This window comes from Argiope bruennichi, chromosome 2 (genome assembly GCF_947563725.1).
Source record: "Argiope bruennichi chromosome 2, qqArgBrue1.1, whole genome shotgun sequence".
NCBI lineage: Eukaryota > Metazoa > Arthropoda > Arachnida > Araneae > Araneidae > Argiope > Argiope bruennichi.
In genome coordinates this window covers 87,327,829-87,347,264 of record NC_079152.1, presented here as the reverse complement: position 1 = coordinate 87,347,264, position 19,436 = coordinate 87,327,829, and the positions used below count along the sequence as shown (strand labels likewise).

Genomic DNA, 19,436 nt, shown 5'->3' with positions numbered 1-19,436 from the left:
ATATTGGGATTTAATGTCTATAATTGCTTTATATTTTTTTCATCATACACTTGTTTTGACTTAATATTTCGTATTATATTATGTTTTTTTTTCATTTGTGTGTGCTGAATTATTTTGCTGAGAGTAATTTATTCCTTCTCTATTTCCTTCATTTAAGTAATTTTGAAAAATACTTTTATTTTAACTTTTAATGTAGTTTCTTTATCACTAGAATTACCAAGACCGTCATTCTGACAATTTTCAAATTGCCTGCTTAAAAAAGTTGATATAATTTATGTATAGTTCTGGAACTTCACGACGATATTTAACGAAATATAAGAACAATTGCATAATCACATTCAATTTCCATTCAGCCATTTTAAATTCCATAACCAATACGACCAATAGCACTTTATGCCAAGACTTGTCAAAATGAAGGCTTTAGCAATTTCAAAATTTATAGTATTTTATAGATCATCTATGCAATGATGAACATCAATACGTATTTGCATTCTTTTATACATCGCTTTCAGACATTTCCTGCAAAAATTTGAATTACATTTTTTCATGTGAAATTACATTGATTGATCCAAATTGTTCGGGAGTCGTTATAATGGGATCTATTTTATTTATTATGATTCAGTTTAGAACTAAAAGCTCTAAATGAATATCTTATAAATCAAATTTTTCTTGGTTTCCTTTGTTAATAATTGATGAATTTTTATATTAAATATTGCTTTTGTTAAAATATTCTTCATTTACAAAAACTAAGCCATGATGATCAAAGCTCCGTCAATTTGAAGGGCATTGTAAAATTAAGCTTATATTTAAGATGGGTAGTTCTAGTATTAAATTTTTGCAACCCTTCCTATAAGTAGTTTAAATTATTTCCTTTACATTAATCAATTCATGTTTATATGTACTCATAAAATGCTCTACGAGATCGAAATTTCAGAATTTACTGAGAAGAAAACAAATTACTCGATGTTACTCGATTACACTGAGTAAGGCAATTAGATAAGGTAGTTATATAAGAGGATTAATTACATTTATTACATTACTCTAAGGTTATATAAATTACTTTTTAGAAATAAACTTTTCACGCACAATTTAAAATCCAATTATTTCTCGATTTCAAACAGGCACAGATTTTCATTAGAACAAAAATTACTAGTAGTTCCAAAAGTTTCTAAAATAAATCTATAAAAAGTAGACTGAAAATTGTTATTTCTCTTCTCATTAAAATGAAATTCAACTGGAAAAATAAACTCATTAAAATGTCATTTAATGTCCCTTGAACTGAAATAAAAGGTCATTTTTTTAACTTTTGAAATTTATGTGTTACTTAAAACAGTAGCTTTAATAGATAGTACACCATTGAGATAGTTTTTTTTTATAGATTTGTCCTTATTATTTTTTTAAGGACACTTGTATATTTTGTAAACAAATTTCCAAGCAATATATTTGTTTTGAAGCAGTACAAGAGTTATTTTAGGATTGTAATCAAACGACGATGGGATATATCTTTTAATTTTTACACCACATATGAAAAGAGGATTGATTCTTGACGTGGGATTTAAAGTACTTCAATGTTCCTTTCAAGGGATATCTTAAAGACATGAAAATAGTACAGACATAAAATTTCTTTCAATCTTACTGCCAGTACAGTGCGGCTTAATATGATATCGAATTCAATATGTGACATAAATATTTAATATTGATTTAAAGGTAAAATTATTTAAGACAAAATACGTTGAAAACTCATAAAAGTGATGTTTCTATTCCCACCTGGTATAGCTCAAAGGTCCCAAACTTTTAAATATTGCAAGCCTCATTTTTATTTACCAAATCTGTAGCAACCCATTTTATCTTTGGTACAGTGGACTTTTCAAAGAGGGAAATAGTGATCTTTTCGAAATACGTTTTGTAGAAAAAAGAAGCTCTCGTGAAGAAAAAAATTAATAAATGTTTATATAAATGCACACGAACTTCTTCTAAGTTAAAATGTTAGCAGACTGAATTGAACGTTCATAACGAAAAAGAATTTCTGATTAAATGGGCCGATTGTTAGGTACTATATGGCAATATAAAAATAAATAAAAGGCGAGAGGTTTTTATATACGCTATTCGCACGGCGAGAAGACACTTATTTTATTCCTTCATTTCTTAGCAAACGGCAAGAGTCATTTGTTTGCGTATTGCGCCGTTTTTGTTTGTCTTTTTAATATCATGTAACTTAGCTCATTTTAGGCCATTTATTCCACATTTTTGTGAATTGTGGAAATATGTATACATTCAAGATCTTATCATGACATACTAAAAATCGATTGGCAACCCTCATTTTCGGAAACACTGCTCTAACATATTAACATATACAGTTAGGAAATCATTGATAAGAATAGTGTGATATCTTCCGTTGGGCCAAACGAACCCAACAGTTACATAGTGCTCCAATATATATCTACATGATCAATTTAGTTCCTATAAATGGAATTAGATTGTCATATTGTCTTTCGTGAGAAATTAAGTCATAGTTATATTTCGCTTAGAGGAAAATCTTCCGTAATCAGCCTAATTGCATAGGGAAAATGATTATTGGTTTACTAGCTAGTGGATGAGGGTGGTTAAGAGTGCAATTAGAGGCTAGAATCTATAACCTTTTCCCAAAGATCATATTTTGCAATCATTTCATGCCTTAACTTCGTGGTTGAAAACAGTCAGTTAAATGTCAATAAAATTTTAGAACAATGATATAGTAATCAATGCACATAAACTTTTTTTTGATAAATAATTTTTTTTCGATTAGGCAACAAAAAGAGATAGAAAGAAAGAATTCCTTTTCCCGACGAATTAAATGTACTGAATAAAATGTTACAATTTATCGTTTAAAAAACTTGAAAATGCTAACATTAATTTACTAATTACCCATAAATTCTTTTTTCTTTTGCATTTATTATTATCAAACAAAGTGAAAAACATGCAACACAGTTTTATCGGAAAAATCCAACAAATGCCTTTACTTTCCAACTTCTTAACCCCAAAAAATTTTTTTAGCTTGAAACCACATTCTTTTATTTCCATTTCCAGATAGATAAATTCTAAGATTAAAGACGAACCTTCTATTTTTATCGAGCCCTTTTAACGATAGGAATATCATAAAAAGGATCGTTTAACTCAACGTAAAATTCTTTGGCGATTAAAAAGTACATTTCTAGAATCCTTCCAATGGAATTTATTAGTTTCTCAATTTTGGGGTAATCCTAATATGAAGAATACTTCTTCTTCTCCTTTTCCTTTTTTCTTTGCCGTCTTTTTTTTCTACTTTGTGCTTTTCCTTGAGGGAAATATGCGACAAAGGGTATATTTCTTCCTTTTACAATTGGATTCTAACCGCAGATGATCTTACGAGTTATTATTTCTATGTGTATTGATTCCTGGAATTTTTCTTTAGATTTAAAGTAATCTATTTTGTTCGCTCAGACGCTAACGAAATGGGTCTTTTTTTTTTCTTTCTCTACAATATTGTTGACATTCGGGTCATCCTATTTTTACTGAGTTGTTTGTTCCGATTTTACTTTGAAATGATAATGAATGCTTCCTATAATATTCATTTTTGATTTATCGTCTTGATAATTTAATGAGTTGGGGTTGCGGCAACTAGGTAGGTTAAAATAACGACTGTAGGTAAAAGTATTGGGTTAAAGTAATAAGTAACGACTGGGTGTAAATATTCTTTAACATCCCCTTTTTAAACTCAATATTTAAAAATATTATTAAATATTGAGAAACTATTGTTTAATTTTTAATAATCACATAGGAAATTCTCAGTGCTATATTTAAAAAATTCCTTTCTCGCCATCAACGAATAAGTAGGTTAAGGCTGATTGAGAAGCCTGTATAATAGGATGAAAGTTAAGACGTTATTCAGTGACTCGTAACAAGAATTATTCAAAAACGGCAGGTCGATGCACGATTTCACAACATATTGGTCACTGCAATCGACTTAGGAGCAGGAATTTTTTCAGGATTTCCTTCCAGCAAAATACAAATTTGTCTGTTTTTCATGAAAATTCTCCTGGAAAGTAAACAATCGCTACATATAAAACTTGTCAGACATCTAATTCTTGTGCTTCAAGGTTACTTTCAACAACATAAGATGCCGCTTCTTATTCTATGGCCCTTACCCATTATTATGAGTTGGTGACTCATAATTTTATGAAGGTATGCTACTCCAAACGGGATTAGAATCATTGCCACATATTTTTCCTAGTGGTATTGATTCTCTATAATGGACTCAAAGGTATATGGAGAGATGCCACTCCAAGTGGGATTATTATCATTGTGACAATTGTTTCCCAACTTGAAAATTTTTTACGGTCTACAACATATTTCTTTTTTAAATAGGAGAAAAGGTACAATTGAACTTTTGAATTCCATTCATTATAATTAAAAATAAAACATTATGTGTATATAATTTCAGTCTAGTGTAATATTTATTATAAATATAGTTTTCTTAACCTGTGCAAATGGAACATATGCACGTTTTACATATCAGAGAAGGATGTCAATAAAAATAAGCCCAATATAAATGTATGGATTGTCTAGTTAGATTCTGTTTATTTTGACATTTTAACTTCAGAAATATGTTATCTTGACTTTTTAACATCAATATTTTAATCATTCTTCTTCATTTCCATTCTTCTTTTTGTAATCCAATCTTTATTTGTCTTTATTAAATGTAATTTCTTGCCTTAGTTTCATTACTTTAGTTTAAATCATTACATATTTTTCTCATACAAGGAGTTAAGAATAATTCAAAAGAATCATCCTTTTAACAAATAATTCACTCAGAAGTCGCGAAACTTTATTCCTCGTTTAGTTTGTCATGTTTCATGCCAATCAGTTAGTGTACTCATTTATTTTCAAAAATTCTTTCCTTGCATCCATAGTCAAAATATGCAAGACCATTAAGTGAAATTACTGATTAATCTTTTGATAATAGAATCGAAAAATAAGTTGTTTCTTACAAAAAATTCTCAGCTTTTTATCCTACATTTATTGAACCAAGCTAATCTGATCAGTGTAATTATAGTATCCCATCTTTGCTAAAAAAAATCATTCTATAATTTTTTTTCCAGTTTGTGAATCGAATGATAATTACTTACAAGGTATTTCAATAATGTGGTAAAAACAACAGTCCATTCAATAAATGTGGGTTTAGTTTAGTTATATTAACGTATCATTGTAAAGCAACACAATGGCTATTTTGGGACAGACTTCGTAATTTTGAACCGCCGTCAGATGACGAGGACGACACCTGAGCTGGCACGCCCCCTCTCCACACCACATCAGTGGGAAGACGTTTGGCTCTGACGGATTTAACGTGCAATAGACCCCCTTACACGCTGGTTCTTTGGTGGAATCGGGTCTCAAACATGAAACCTTGCGGCTCACGAGCCGAGACCTTACCACCAGGGCACCTCACTTCTTCAATAAATGTGGGAGATAAAAGTTTTGAAAACATTTAGTTTCATAAATTTATAATTGTTTTTATTACAGAAACATTTCAAACTGAAGATTATTTTCAATAGAAGCAAAAACTTAATTTGTACTGCCTGTTATATGAAGTATACTATGAAGAATTATTATAATAATTAAAAATTCGATCATGACATTTTTAATGAATCTTCACATTGTAGCAAATCCTGTCGATACTGTTACGTACAGTGATGGCGGGGTGGAAGGCTTATACACAAGAAGATGTTCATAACATAATAACATAATTTTTGGAATCGAGATTATGTGCCAATGTATATGCATATGATAATTCAAAAACATAACTGGTAATACGAATAAAGAGTGTTATATGGTTGTAGCACCAAAGTTGTAGATACTGATTAAAGCACTTCATCGAGGAGCCTGTCAATCCTTGTATATACGAAACATAGGTCAAAAACGCAACATGCTAGTTCAGTGTTACCCAACCAGTTACATATATTTTTGGAGTCATGATTATGTGTTTCTTCATATTTTTAAAATCATAACGATGCATCTATCTGTTCTTCTGAGTGTATGCAAGCTCTATAATTCAAAACAACAACAACTAAGATAGATGAAATGTGGTATATGGGCTTACCACTAAAGTTCTAGAGTAATATGTAATTTTGATTAAATTCCGTTATCGAAACACCTTACAATACCTGTAAGGGTGAAAATGATAAATCAAAAATTCAGCCAATTGGATTAGGATCACTCAAGTCGCGTTCGTCCCCCTGAGGGCACACGGTAAATCAATTACCAATTATAAGTAAACATAAGTAATTTTGTTAGTTATGAAAAAAATAAACAGGAAATAGAATAAAAATGGTCATAAAACTCTGTTTCCTTAATTTCGCGTGACAATTATTTAGGCCCGAAAGCCTCTAGGGTAGCGAAGAAAGAATAGTATCAAGACTCAATATTAAAATCCTAAAATATCCAATATATATCATGAATCAGTATTTGCAGAAAGATCATATTATTTTTATATGTATAATAGTAATAAATATCACACTAAGCTTGGCATCGCTCTAAGTAATATTTGAACTTTACTAAATTCAGCTCCATAAAACACACTCAAGAACCGTTTTGAATTAGTCAGTATTTGCGTACTAACTGCATGCCATTGGTTAATTGCCAAAGATCGCATGTTAATAAGTTTTTTCGTAACTAAAACTTAACCGTGTACACCAAATGCACACACGTATATAATACGTACGCACGTAGCTGAATTACATTAATGAATTTTTGTATTAATTACATGCCATTGACGAAATCTATGCCATTGACCATAGATTTTATTTACGAAAGAACCTAAAATGTGATGCTTAGAAATTAATCACTGGCATGCAGTTAATTCATAAGTACTAAAATTGTCTTTCTTTTGAATATTTGATTAGGACGATAAGCTGTTGTTTCATTGCATGTTAAAGCTAAATTATTTCAATGCTATTTTCATTTATTAGGACAAATAATAATAATATTATTATGAAAAAGAAATAAAATCAAAATCAACAGCGAAGCAAAAAAAAAAAAAAAAGAAGAAAAAAATCGTACGAATGTTAATGATTTCCAGTTTTTTGACTCATAAGAATACTGATTTAGGTTACCATAAAAAACATTATTCATAAAAGTATCTCCCATACGTATTAATAAATATATCCGTAGAGTTCCCCCAGAAATTTTCTAAAACAAATAACTTTTTTAATTTAGCATCACTGGAATTAGTAATGAATAAAGTTTGCAATTTACAACACGTGAATGATATGGAAAAACCGAAAACTGCACTTTAAATGTCTTTTTCTAAGAGCATGATTCATACTCAAAACCATCATTAACAATAACGAATTTCTGTAAATTTAATTCTAAAAAGTAATGGATAAGACTGATTATAAACCAACTATGGAAAACAGCATCACATTTTAATTAAAAGTGTTTTTATCACAGTTTTCTTTTTGAATATATATACAGAAAATAATTAAATCTAAATTTCCTAATAAATAGACGGAAATAGTTTTTTTTAATAACCTAGCAGAACATTACCACAATTTAAATAGCCAATTTTCTGCCAGAAGAACAATTCATAATCACTTACTTTCACGGGTTTTTTTTTTATTAGGTAAAAAAAAAGCAAATTTTTCTGTCATTTTTGCTTTTGCCATTGTTTTATTTTACCTGTTGCCTGACGCGGAAAATGAAACACACATACACCGAATGAGCAATTTAGTTCCAAAAAAGTGAATTTCCCAACTACGTGTTCGACCATAACACGGCAAAAACACAGCTAAAAGCTGAAGAATAAACCACATCCATTCAATGGAAAGAAAGAGAGAGGGAGAAAAAAATCTTATATTTTTATTTCTTTTTTTGGTTGTTTAATTGTTCTTTCATTTACTGGCAAAAAATGCAAACATTAAAGAGAAAGGGGAATTAAAAAAAAGAAAAAAGAATGACATTCCTTTGTACCCGCGCGCCCTTCCCAACGGTGGCTTGAGAAATAAATTTAAATAACTCGACCACCGTAGCGTAACTTCTCCGCCATTCGCAGAACGGTCGCCCTCCCCTCCCTCCCCAAACTAGATCGTAAAACCGCACTTTTATTATTAAATGATATTTTATTTAGTCACCCCACGAACGTATTTTTTCACTCAGTCACTCATACGCAATGAATTTTAAGCGCCCAGTGCTTCCTCTTCATTAATTGCCTTTCCTGCCGACCCTACTTCCACCTCTTAATTTTTCTTTTCACTTTTAAAATTTTGTCAAGGCACTATTTCCTCCTAGAAAATGCCCTCGACAATTTCCTTTACATTTTTTTTCCCTCTCCACCTTGACTTTTTTTTTTTTTTTCCCATCTTTCCCTCTAGCACTTGAGTGCAAATCCGAAAAGGTAGTCCCTTTTACAATGTATAAATTTTTAAATGCGATTCGTCGCGGGGTTAAATCGTATTTTAATAGTGTCTTTTAATTTTAAGACGCCACGTCGTAAACACGTGATGCAAATCCTTCTCTTCCCTCCCCCTTCTTTCTTTGATACACAAAGACATGCTTTTAATTTTTTTTCTTCTTTTCCCCTTTTTTATAGTTTCTTTGTTGTCAAAGGAAGGGGAATATTAAAAGTAAGTGCGTGGAAATTAAATAAAAAGAGAAAGGAAGCTAACTATGGGGATCGATGCGAAATTTACAAACGATATGAAAGTAATTTAGAATTGAAAAGGAAAATTGCCCATTCTTTTAATAAAAGTACGTAAATGAATTGGTTATTTTTCTGAATTTTAAGTCATTCTGAAATTTATTCTTGGCTGCCAGGTTCTTCATTACTGAAACAGAACAGAACGCCGTCTCTCATAACCCATTCTGGTCACTGAACGGTTTGATGGGCATGTTAAGAGAATTTTATTAAATACCAAAATATTTACAGTAGGAAAAAAACTATGTACAAAATTAACAAACATATAAGAAATGATAATAAAATGAAACCGTTCACAAAGATTTTCTACTTAAGAAAAATTATTTAGAATAATAATATGTATGATAAGATAATATGTATGATAAGATAATATGTATGATAAGATAATATGTATGGATAAGATAATGTGTATGGAAAGATGAAAAAAACCATGTATGAATAAAAACCATGTGGATTCTGTGTTCACTTATTATGATGACATAGTAGATGATGATGCAGTTATAAAAATCAAAGAATGATTTCGTTAATGGTAACAAAGAAAATCTCTGTTTGAAAGTTATTTATTAATGCAAACCTTATAGGATGGTCAATAGAATAAGGCTTCGTAATTACAGGATTGAATTTTGAATCCTGATATTAGAAAAGTTTTTCTAAATTTCTAAATATGATAAACCATCCCAATTTAAAGGATTTCGAAATTTATAGAGAAAATTTGACTAATACGTTTTTTACATTTTATATAATCTTAATGTTTTCATCTATTCTTATAATAATCACGAGAATGCGCTGCTATCTTCATAAAAAGAATTAATGACATTAAGTACATTAAATTCCTCACACATATTTACATTATGCAGCACTATTTCAAGTAGCTGTAACTTTAGTATGAAGGACTGGCACAGTATTAGTAATCCATGCTTTTAGGAAGCCCTAACTCGAGATATTATTATTACAAATAATATAGTAATTATTATTGCTTGCACTCCAAGTATCCCTCTCTAAAATTTTGACAGCGGGTTAGACTATACACTTAGAGACGTCACTGGTTTTAAATGTTATTGGTTTAATTAAACTTTATTCATAGAACAATTCTAAAATTAAGAGAATTTCGTTTTGAAAACTCATTTTGACCTTATTGGCAAGTTGTGTTGAAGGCTTTGTTTGATACTATAAATTATAATAATGTCCCCAGCAAATATTTTTTTCAAGGAATAAAAATCACAATGGCAACTAAACTTGAATCTCTGAATTTACAAATTTACTTTAGGATTTACATGGATGGGAATAAATGTTGTTTCTTATGGCACTTGCCATGGAAAAGTCCGCTGTTACGAAGACAGCGATTTTAAGCCGGTGGGGGAGCGTCTTTTGTTTTTATAGTAGCGCCATCTAGGGCCAAGAGAACGACTTAACTACACACACGTCACAACCCTTTTTAAGGGGCAGACTTCATTCACTCATCCACAGATCGTAATTTAGACCTGAATCAGAGAATGATCACCCCTGATCCAGTAGCCCCAGTGGTATTACTCTCGACATGGAGGACTTTGTGACGGGGAATCTTCGGTCGGCGGGGTTTGAATTCGCAACCTAAGGGACGCGCTCTACCAACCAGGCTAGAATAGAATGTACTATATATTTGTAAGAAAAAAAAGAAAGAAATTAATTTGTCAATGGATTGAAATGTTACATCCAGGCCAGAAAGAAGATTAAATATTGATCTGAAATAAGACCTTTAGTAAGATCTCCAATCTAGTTAATCTCTTTATCGCTAAAGAGATTCTGGTATAAACAATGCGATCTATACGATTTTTTACTATAATGCTTTCACTGTATTGAGAATAGAAATTACAAGACATAATAAGTATAATTTAAGTGATACAAAATACTTTTATCATCTGAATGCTTTGGGTGATTTATGTGGCATACAGTGCCCTCATCCAATTTTGTTTCATTATACATGATCTCCAATAATCTTTGTGCAGCTTCTGAAGACAACGTTAAACCCTTAAAACAACAATTAAATAATCCAATATAAATATTAAAAACTTCATCAATACTGTTTATCGTAAAAAGTTCTCGAGTCAAAATTAATTTCAGAGAGAGAATCTTTATAAAAACTTTATTTATCAATTTGCAGACAGCGTTCTGACGGATAACACTGTAAGATAAATTTAACTTCATGCACCATTCGGTTAATGTCTAAAGGGATAAGATTATTTTTTGTTTGCTTAGAATTTAGATCTAACTGAAATGAAATCAACATTTAATGCACTCATCAACTTTCGCCAAATGGCACAACATCATTAATGGAACCACGTAAAAGAGATGAGGATTAGACCCTTTGACTAACATGCCCACGATGATCATTAACCCACTGACTTAAAAAGACAGCGATTTGCTGACTGAAAAAAAAATGTTAAAGGTAATGAGTTAGGCAATTGAGGTATGTATAGAAAGTCTATTTAACAGCATTTTATTTTGAATGCGGTTTGCTAAGTGAGATAGCATTCTAGGTTCTGCGCATTCTTAGAAAAGCAATATTAACTGCGACCTATTGAATTACAATAACAATATACGAAATGTAGACTTATGGTAAAATAGAATGAGACCCATTAAACCAACAAAAAGAGAATAAAAATGGCCCCTATGAGGATTTCTATTTTATTCTTAGTTAATGAATATATTAATGAATATTAATGAAATCTTGAAGGAAGTAATATTAAGATATAATATCTCTGAATGTTATCTCTATTTTCCTGCAATATACTTTTTGTTTTTATCTATTTAATACGAAGATATAGAAAAGGACAAAACATATTATATTTCGCAAAACACAGAGCTGAAAACAGAAAAATCAAAAATGGGAGAAATATAATTTATGTGCATGAAATTTGCTAACATTAAAGGAATTAAAAATGTTCCTGATTTCGAGAGTAAGAACGTCAAGAAGAGTTTGGAAAAAAATTATGGAGTGGCACAATGCCAATAACTTTTTAAAAATTGTATTTTTAGTTTTTTTTATATGAATAGTAATTAATTATATTTTAATTCCTTTGATCTTAAAGGCTCACAGTATTTCAGAAAAATATTAAATCCAATGAATTGACTATAATTCAATAAATCATTCTATGTTTTATTACTATCCAGATTCATGAGAATGTAGTAAATTCGTCTAAAGCAAATATAATTAAGTCAAAAATAGGAAAGAAAGTTATCAATCTATAAAAAAAAGTAATAAAATTGGTTAAATTGTAAAATATTTAATGAATCGACGGCTCTGAAAATTTTATGAAACCCTAATGAAAAAAAATAGCGTTTCTTTTCACAAACTCATTTAATGCCCACTTTTTTGTTGGATTTTAATCTAGAAAAAAGTATCGTCTAGACATTTTATTCAAAATCATGCATATTAAGGATTTACCTCAAGTACTGCAAAAGAATTTAGACATTTATCCAGAAATGTACTAAAATTCATAGTATAATTATTCCATGTATTAAATTTCTCTTCAATGAAAAAAAAATAACAGATGTTCATTTTATATGTAAACAAAAACTTCTTATGCAAATCCCTCAGAATCTTGAATAATTTTAAAACTTAAAATAAATTTAAACTTTTAAAAGTAAATTACAAGATGGGAGGTACAGAAATTTAATGGAAAACAATGAACTCTTACTTGCAGTTTGATTCCTCAAATGATGTTAGAGAAAAGAACCGCCGTCCTGAAAATAATTAAATGAATTACATTGTTGCATGGAAAAATAAAATGACACATTATAAATGCTTCATACAACAAACAAACAGTAACATATTTGTAATTTTTCGATATTGTAATTAAATTACAAAATAAAATGATACTCTAAGGTAGGATAAATTTCTCCAGAAATGCATATTGAAATATAAATATTTTGCAGAAAAACATCTTAAAAACAAAAACAAAAAAATTCTCTGAGTAACAATTTGAAATTCATGCAAATGTGTTTGAGTCAAAACTGTATAAAATAAAGAATAAATTAAATGCATTCGTGAAATGGTAAAGAAGTGTTCCGAATACACAACTTGCATACATTATACATACCGAAGCAATAAACGGTAACAACGCATTTAAACAGTAAATGGAATAAATAAAACTACTACAACTTTCATGTTTATCTTAATGGCCCAGAAAATTTGCATAAAGAAATCGTAAAAGAAATGTAGCATTTTACGTTATCTTTTTTATTATCGACTAGAGACTTTAATGTGAGATAAAACTATACCGCTCTAAGTAGTTTTAACCATTAAAGATGTACAAGAACTATTCTATATGCAGTTCAGATCGAAATATTTAATCTTTAAAAGAGGGTGAATATTTCAAGGGCAAACACTCCGAAGTATACAAAATTCAGAAATCTTATCTATAATAGAAGTGAATATCAAGCAACTAATTTTACTTTCATTTGGCTATGCAGCTGCTGTGACATTTCTGGAACTCAAATTCAACATGTGAAACGGAAATTGCGAATTGATGCGAAGGCTCGTTATAATTCAAGAGAGTAAAATATTTTCAACATTAACACGATGTAAGATACCGAGTTCGTGTTTAATATACAATTAAGGTTTAGCAGGGTTAAAATAAACTTTTAAGGTCTATCTCGTAGAAACTTTTGAGGGTCTGAAATAGACTGTACTGAAATGAAGCAACATTCATATTGTTGATAAGGAGAAGAATAAGGAGGCTTCCATAAGAATATGGAAGAATTATCGCATTTTTTAACTATATTATTTAGTGAGAAAGGAATTATTTTATGACTTCCAAACAACTGTGGAATTATTATTAACGATAGTTGCTCATGCATAAAGAAAGCGCTAAAAGTTCTAAATGTAGAAGTTTGAAATATTGTACAAGAATATATATCCTCATTCAAATTGTTTTTATCTTTAAAGAAGATTTAATGAATCAATATAAATTTCTAACTTTTACACCCCATTTCTATTAATTTTTACATATTTTTTGGGAGGGCAAGCTAGTAAAAGAGTTCTTAGTCATTTTTTTACGTAGTAATTTCGGATACTTTTTTGACTTCTTCAAGTTGAAAATTATCGTCTGTAAGATATGGTTATAAGTGCTTTAACGCTTTACAGCTTTAAGCGTCATGCTTAAAAGCGTGGCCTACTATAATTTTGCTTTTATGGAAAATGATGAAATCAAAGGAAAGAATTCCATGTTTGAGAACAATGCTTTCTGTCTGCTAAAGATCCCGATATAAAAAATTCGAAATCCCGATTTCTTTATGTATACATATTTTGATAGTACAATCAGTTACATCGTATCTCTTAATATTTACCGTATGCTTTTAAAGACATATGTATATCCTAAACGCTTTTAAAATCTATCATTATGTCCCTCGATTTTAACATTGGGGAATAAAGCATAAAACCAGTACGTTGATTAAAAAGCAAAATGCCAGTGAAAACGCAACAGACGCAGAATCAAGAAAGAAGACATTTTATAATAAATTTATTAAGAAACAATTTTTTTCTTATTGACAAAAAAATAATCGTCTCAATCGTAATAAAAAAAATAATAATATAAAAATAATAAAAAAATCTTGGTGGCAGCAAAGTATAATCGGAGTTCTAACATTCTATAAGGGAAAACATATTTGTCGGACAGAATTATCAAATCGGAAATGCAGGAAATTGTTTAATGACTCCATGAATTCAAGGGGTTCGAGACCATTAAATTTTTATGTGGTACTTCCTATAAATTAAAATTACCATTAATTTTGTATTAAAAAAACCATGTACACCCACTAATTGAATTTAAAACGAAGTATCATTTAAATTTCAAAGCAATAATTTTAGGATTCTGTTCTCCAATTCAACTAGAATCTAATTTTTTTTCAATTGCTATGTTTATTCTCTATTAAATAGTCTGACAAACTTTCTATTAAAGTATTTAACATGTGCTAAAAAGGTTTTGTAATTTTTTTTTTGCCGTAATATTTGAAATTACTTTTAAATGTTAAATTCTTTATAGGTGGGATTCTGAAATCATCTCCCGTGAAGATAAGTCACAATAAAAGTTTTAATTATTTCAATTTGGCACCATATACAATTTTAAAATCCTTTTATAGAGATTGAATACGAATTAATAAAAGGGAACCTAATAGTGTCCTAATGCTCCTAGAAGGCTTATTTCGGTCTCGCACATTTGCAAACAACAGGTAATTTAGAAAATCCAGCAATTGTATAAATACGCATTTGATCTAATAAAACAGAAAATAAAATTTGACTTTCTATAATCACAATAAGTATAAATTTCCACCAAAATGCTTTAGCTACAGTATTTTTTCATAATAATTCTAAAGTCTCATTTAAAATAACCAACCATTATACCTCTAGTTAATTTTTTAAGATTTTTAAGCCCCATTATATGCATTTATATAAATGGAAAAAATTTACTCTGTCAAAAGAGTTGCAAAGCAGCAGTTTAGGTGCAAAACACGAATGGACTTATATGTTTCTCCACCGTTGTTTATTATAAGAGTATGATATATTTTGGATATTTTCATAAATGATAGCCACTATATCCGCAACTCGATCTTAGTTTATTTGTGTTATATAAGAAAAGAAGTATAATTTTATTTCGTACAGTTTCTGAATACTTATATTCAGACTCTTAAAACATTTTAGAATATTCAACCCAATTTAAATATCGTCACTGTTCAAAAATTGATTAAAATTAGTGAAAACAGACGAATAGAAATGAAATTTGTATCACTGAAAAAAAATTGTGCAGTAATATTTCTCAAAATATTGAAGGAAAAACCTAAAACCTCCCTACTTCGATTTCACCCACATTATAGGGCAGTAAAAGTTTTTAATAGCACATTAATCATTCTAGATGCTAAGGAATGTATGTGGCAAAGTTTGTTCGATTTTGTCAAGGGATGTGGAATTGTATAAAGTTCAAATAAACAAACGAACATTCAATTATATGTAAGCATATGCTTCGTACATAGCCTATTTAATCATTGCATAATTTTAGTACCACTTAAAACATTAGTAAAGAAAATAAATATAGTTTGTTGCTTTTTATCCAGAAAAAAAAAGTGATACAATGTCACTTTCAACCAAAGAATTTTTACGTCAAATGCAGGGAATCAAGTATTAAAGAATTAAAACTGCATTCGCAGATTTACCATGGTTTCCTACCAATACTTACCCTACTGCATTATTGATAACCATATTCGGCGGTGGACTTTATTATTTCACCACATGAGAAATCGCTTGCAGCAGCCAATTCCGTCAACCCAAATGAAATCCGCACCTGAACCGCGATCAGCTCATTCATGTTTCCACTCGCTCCCACGAACGTACTCCACAAATCATGATCGCACAATGTGAGCTGGCCACAGTTGGCGAGTCATAAACCGGGGAAGAAACAGCCTTCTTGTACATAATATTCCTTGGCGTAATGGCCGTGCCTAAACGGGCATTTCGGTCGACATTACGCGCTGAATAATGGCCGCACCATTAGCCTAATGAGCGCCCTAGAATTAAATATGCAAAAGTCCCCACGTTCCGTCGTGTACTCCACCTATTACCAGCGATTAACGGCCGCCACTTGCCCCTATTTTTTCATAACACGCGGACGGGAGATAGGGTTATTTGAATAGGAAATTCCGCTAGAGACCAGACGTCAACCGATCCTCGAAACGAAAACAAATGTTTTCACTTGGTACAGGAATGGATATAATGTAATAATTGCGTTCCCATCCTTTCAATTGTTGCTAGGTTTGCTGTGTGGGCACGTTCGGCAAGCCGACACACTGGATTTTTTCAGAGAGATAGAGCTCAGAAATGCGACGAGTTAACTGAGTTCAACGGGGGTTTTGTCGTCTTCAGGGAATACATACATTACTGGATAGCCTTATGGCACACAATATTTTAGAATTATTTCTTTAGTGACAAGAATATAAAATTCCTGTAATAGCAATCATATTAAATGTTTTTGAATAGAGCTATATCTATATATATAGGATTACGGATTTGAAAATAAACATTAAGGGATAAAGTGGTTGCAACTACAGTATGGGAAAATAACACCAATTTTTAATTATTCAACTAAAAGTATTCACCTTTTCACAACTGAAAGGATGTATAAGCATCAATACAGATTTAAAAATTCAATCTTAAAAGGGTTAAAGATTTTGGATTCAATGTCGAAAATTGTGTATCTGTTCAGTGGCGGATTTAAATATTTTGCGACTCTAGTACGGTATATAATATGAGGCCTCTCATTTTACCAACTAGACTATTTGGATCCACATCTCAGAATTTTTTTAAAGTTAATCAATCTGCTAATGATTTATTTTAAGTAAATTCTTTATTTGATCAACTATGTGTAAATGTAATGCTTTATTTATTTATTAGGACGTTGTGATTGCGCGCCATTCATATTTATGCATAATATTATTCAATTAGACGTTCGATATTCAATAAAGGGATTCAATTTAAATAAATGTATGAACACAACAATTATCTATTTCGCCTAATCAGAAAGACCACCGCTATTATACAAATGAACGCAGTTTTCCCACCCAAAATTGAAAGAATTGTCTGTATCTGCACACAATTACTGAACAATAACTTTATGCAATAATAATTATTATTGTTGCAATGATAAATTATTTTGAGAAAATATAGAATTAAAACTCTTTTCTGGGGAATTTTGATAAAACTATAGTATTTCAAAATAAGTATTTTCAAGTTGATTCCCTTTTGTCTACTTACGTACAATCTTGAATAATTACAGAACTTTTACTCGAATTTAGTATGATGTTTGAAAATTGAACTTTTGTTTGGAATATTCTGGACGAAGCAGCTAATCGCCAAAGGCGACTGGTATGTATAATAAATATTTGATTTCATCACATACCAAAGATGTAAGAGAACCCCCCCCCCCTCCAAAAAAATAAACTAGATGATGTACTAGTGTTTGTGTGTACATTAGTGCGGAAATAATTACCTCATGAATTTTTAATATAATCCATTTCCGTAATATTAATGAGCAAAACAAAGAATTCAAATTTAATTTTAGTTATAATTTAATATTCCTTAATGCAAGTCTATTATTTTATTCAAACTGAACCCTAATCATTTTAGTAATAAAATAATTTATAAAATTGCTTAAGTTTACTTTAATCGAGACACTTTCATATTAAAATAAGTAAATCTCTGCAAACTTTATTTCCAAATTACATAAATTTCTCATACTGATGGAGTCCTTTTTTTTTTTTTTTGTGCATAATTTATTAGAACGTGTTTTGGCTCAAGCCGAAGTTGCTTCAGAAGTTCAAATTTATTCCTTCAATTGCAACTGACTGCTAAAGGAAAGGAAATTTGCCAGACGAATTCATTTCTTGTTAGAGCTTTAAAAAAAAAAACATTAATGTTCATATATTCCCTATAAAAATAAAAGATAGTGTAGCTTATGAATCTTTTATTCCTGGCGCCTTTTTTATCATAAAATCCCAGTTAAAAGATCTACCTTAAAATTTGCAGGAAGTGACTTCACATTTCACATTTTTCACGAACACGCCAGTATACAATTACAGTAGTATTTTTTTTATTTTTATTTAATTCATTTTGCTTCTTCGTCACTGCGTTTCCATTTCAAAATGCAATCATGTCAGCATCGGATAATTTTCCCGACACGATTCTACCCTTCTAGTCTCGACCCCATCGCAACCTTTCAAGCAATCACAAACCATGCTTTTAAAGCAGCGCTATCTTTCCACCATATCTTGTTTCTCAAAGACCCAAAAAGCCCGCATTTTCCACAGAAAAATCCATTATCAGCGCATGCCCACCATTACCATTTAACAAACCTCTGGGTGAAAAAAAGAAGTGAAAAGCCACTTTATGCACTCGCTTATATGGAAAAGGAAATGGTAGTAATAACAGTAAATGCACAATACAAAAAAATGTAATGGAAATTGAAAGAAAAAATATGGAACGAGAGTGGTATGGGGAGGGAGAGCAGAAAGAAACTGGCGTGTTTTTCTCATAAGCAAAGAAAAAAAAGATTCGGCAAGCAGATGGAAAGGGAGATGACGTGACCTCGTCCAATCTTTCTGGGCCACTGGTTCCCTCTCTTCTACTAAGACGTATCAGAACCGGACTTCACGAATGGTAAGGCTATTTGCATCTGAATCATACTAAGGGAAGACCCTCTTGTCCGCAGCTTCCATCATTATCCGGTAGTGGCGGACCCTTTTCCCTCTACTTTTGAAATCATTTTTCACTGGGGTTGTTCGCACCCCATTGTCAAAAAACGACGAGTCTGCCAAAGCACCCCCAGGTGTAGTTTGATAGATGGTACACCGGGCGGTACTGCTATTTAGCGACCACTTTAGTGGTCAACGCCTAGTCCTCGAAGCAAAAAGGGAAGAGAATGATTGCGACCGTGTGTGTTGGGTGGCATGTTGTGGAGATGGATTATCCGGTCCTTATTTCTGTCCAGTCTACCGTTTTGTCCTCTTTGTTCGACAACGCAAATGTTTATCGGCTTACTGAAGTGGCACGGTGTTGCTCTTTTATTCTTCTCAGAAGTTTATTGAAAGAAGGGAGAGTTCGTTGACGCGTAAAGAATTTTATTACATAGCTACCGGAAGATCAAAGAGTTTATATCTGAAATTGTATGCCTAAGACGATTTGTTCCTTTTGATAAAAATTTCT

General features: G+C 30.8%; 1 protein-coding gene across 1 annotated transcript in view; it reads right to left on the bottom strand.

Moving 5' to 3' along the window:
* The window catches only part of LOC129991361 (plexin-B-like), a 454,065-nt gene that overhangs the window by 309,493 nt on the left and 125,136 nt on the right, over window positions 1–19,436 (bottom strand). The window contains exon 3 of the mRNA XM_056098226.1: window positions 12,385–12,430. The gene's annotated coding sequence lies outside the window, so the exon portion shown is untranslated. The remainder of the gene's footprint in view (window positions 1–12,384; window positions 12,431–19,436) is intronic.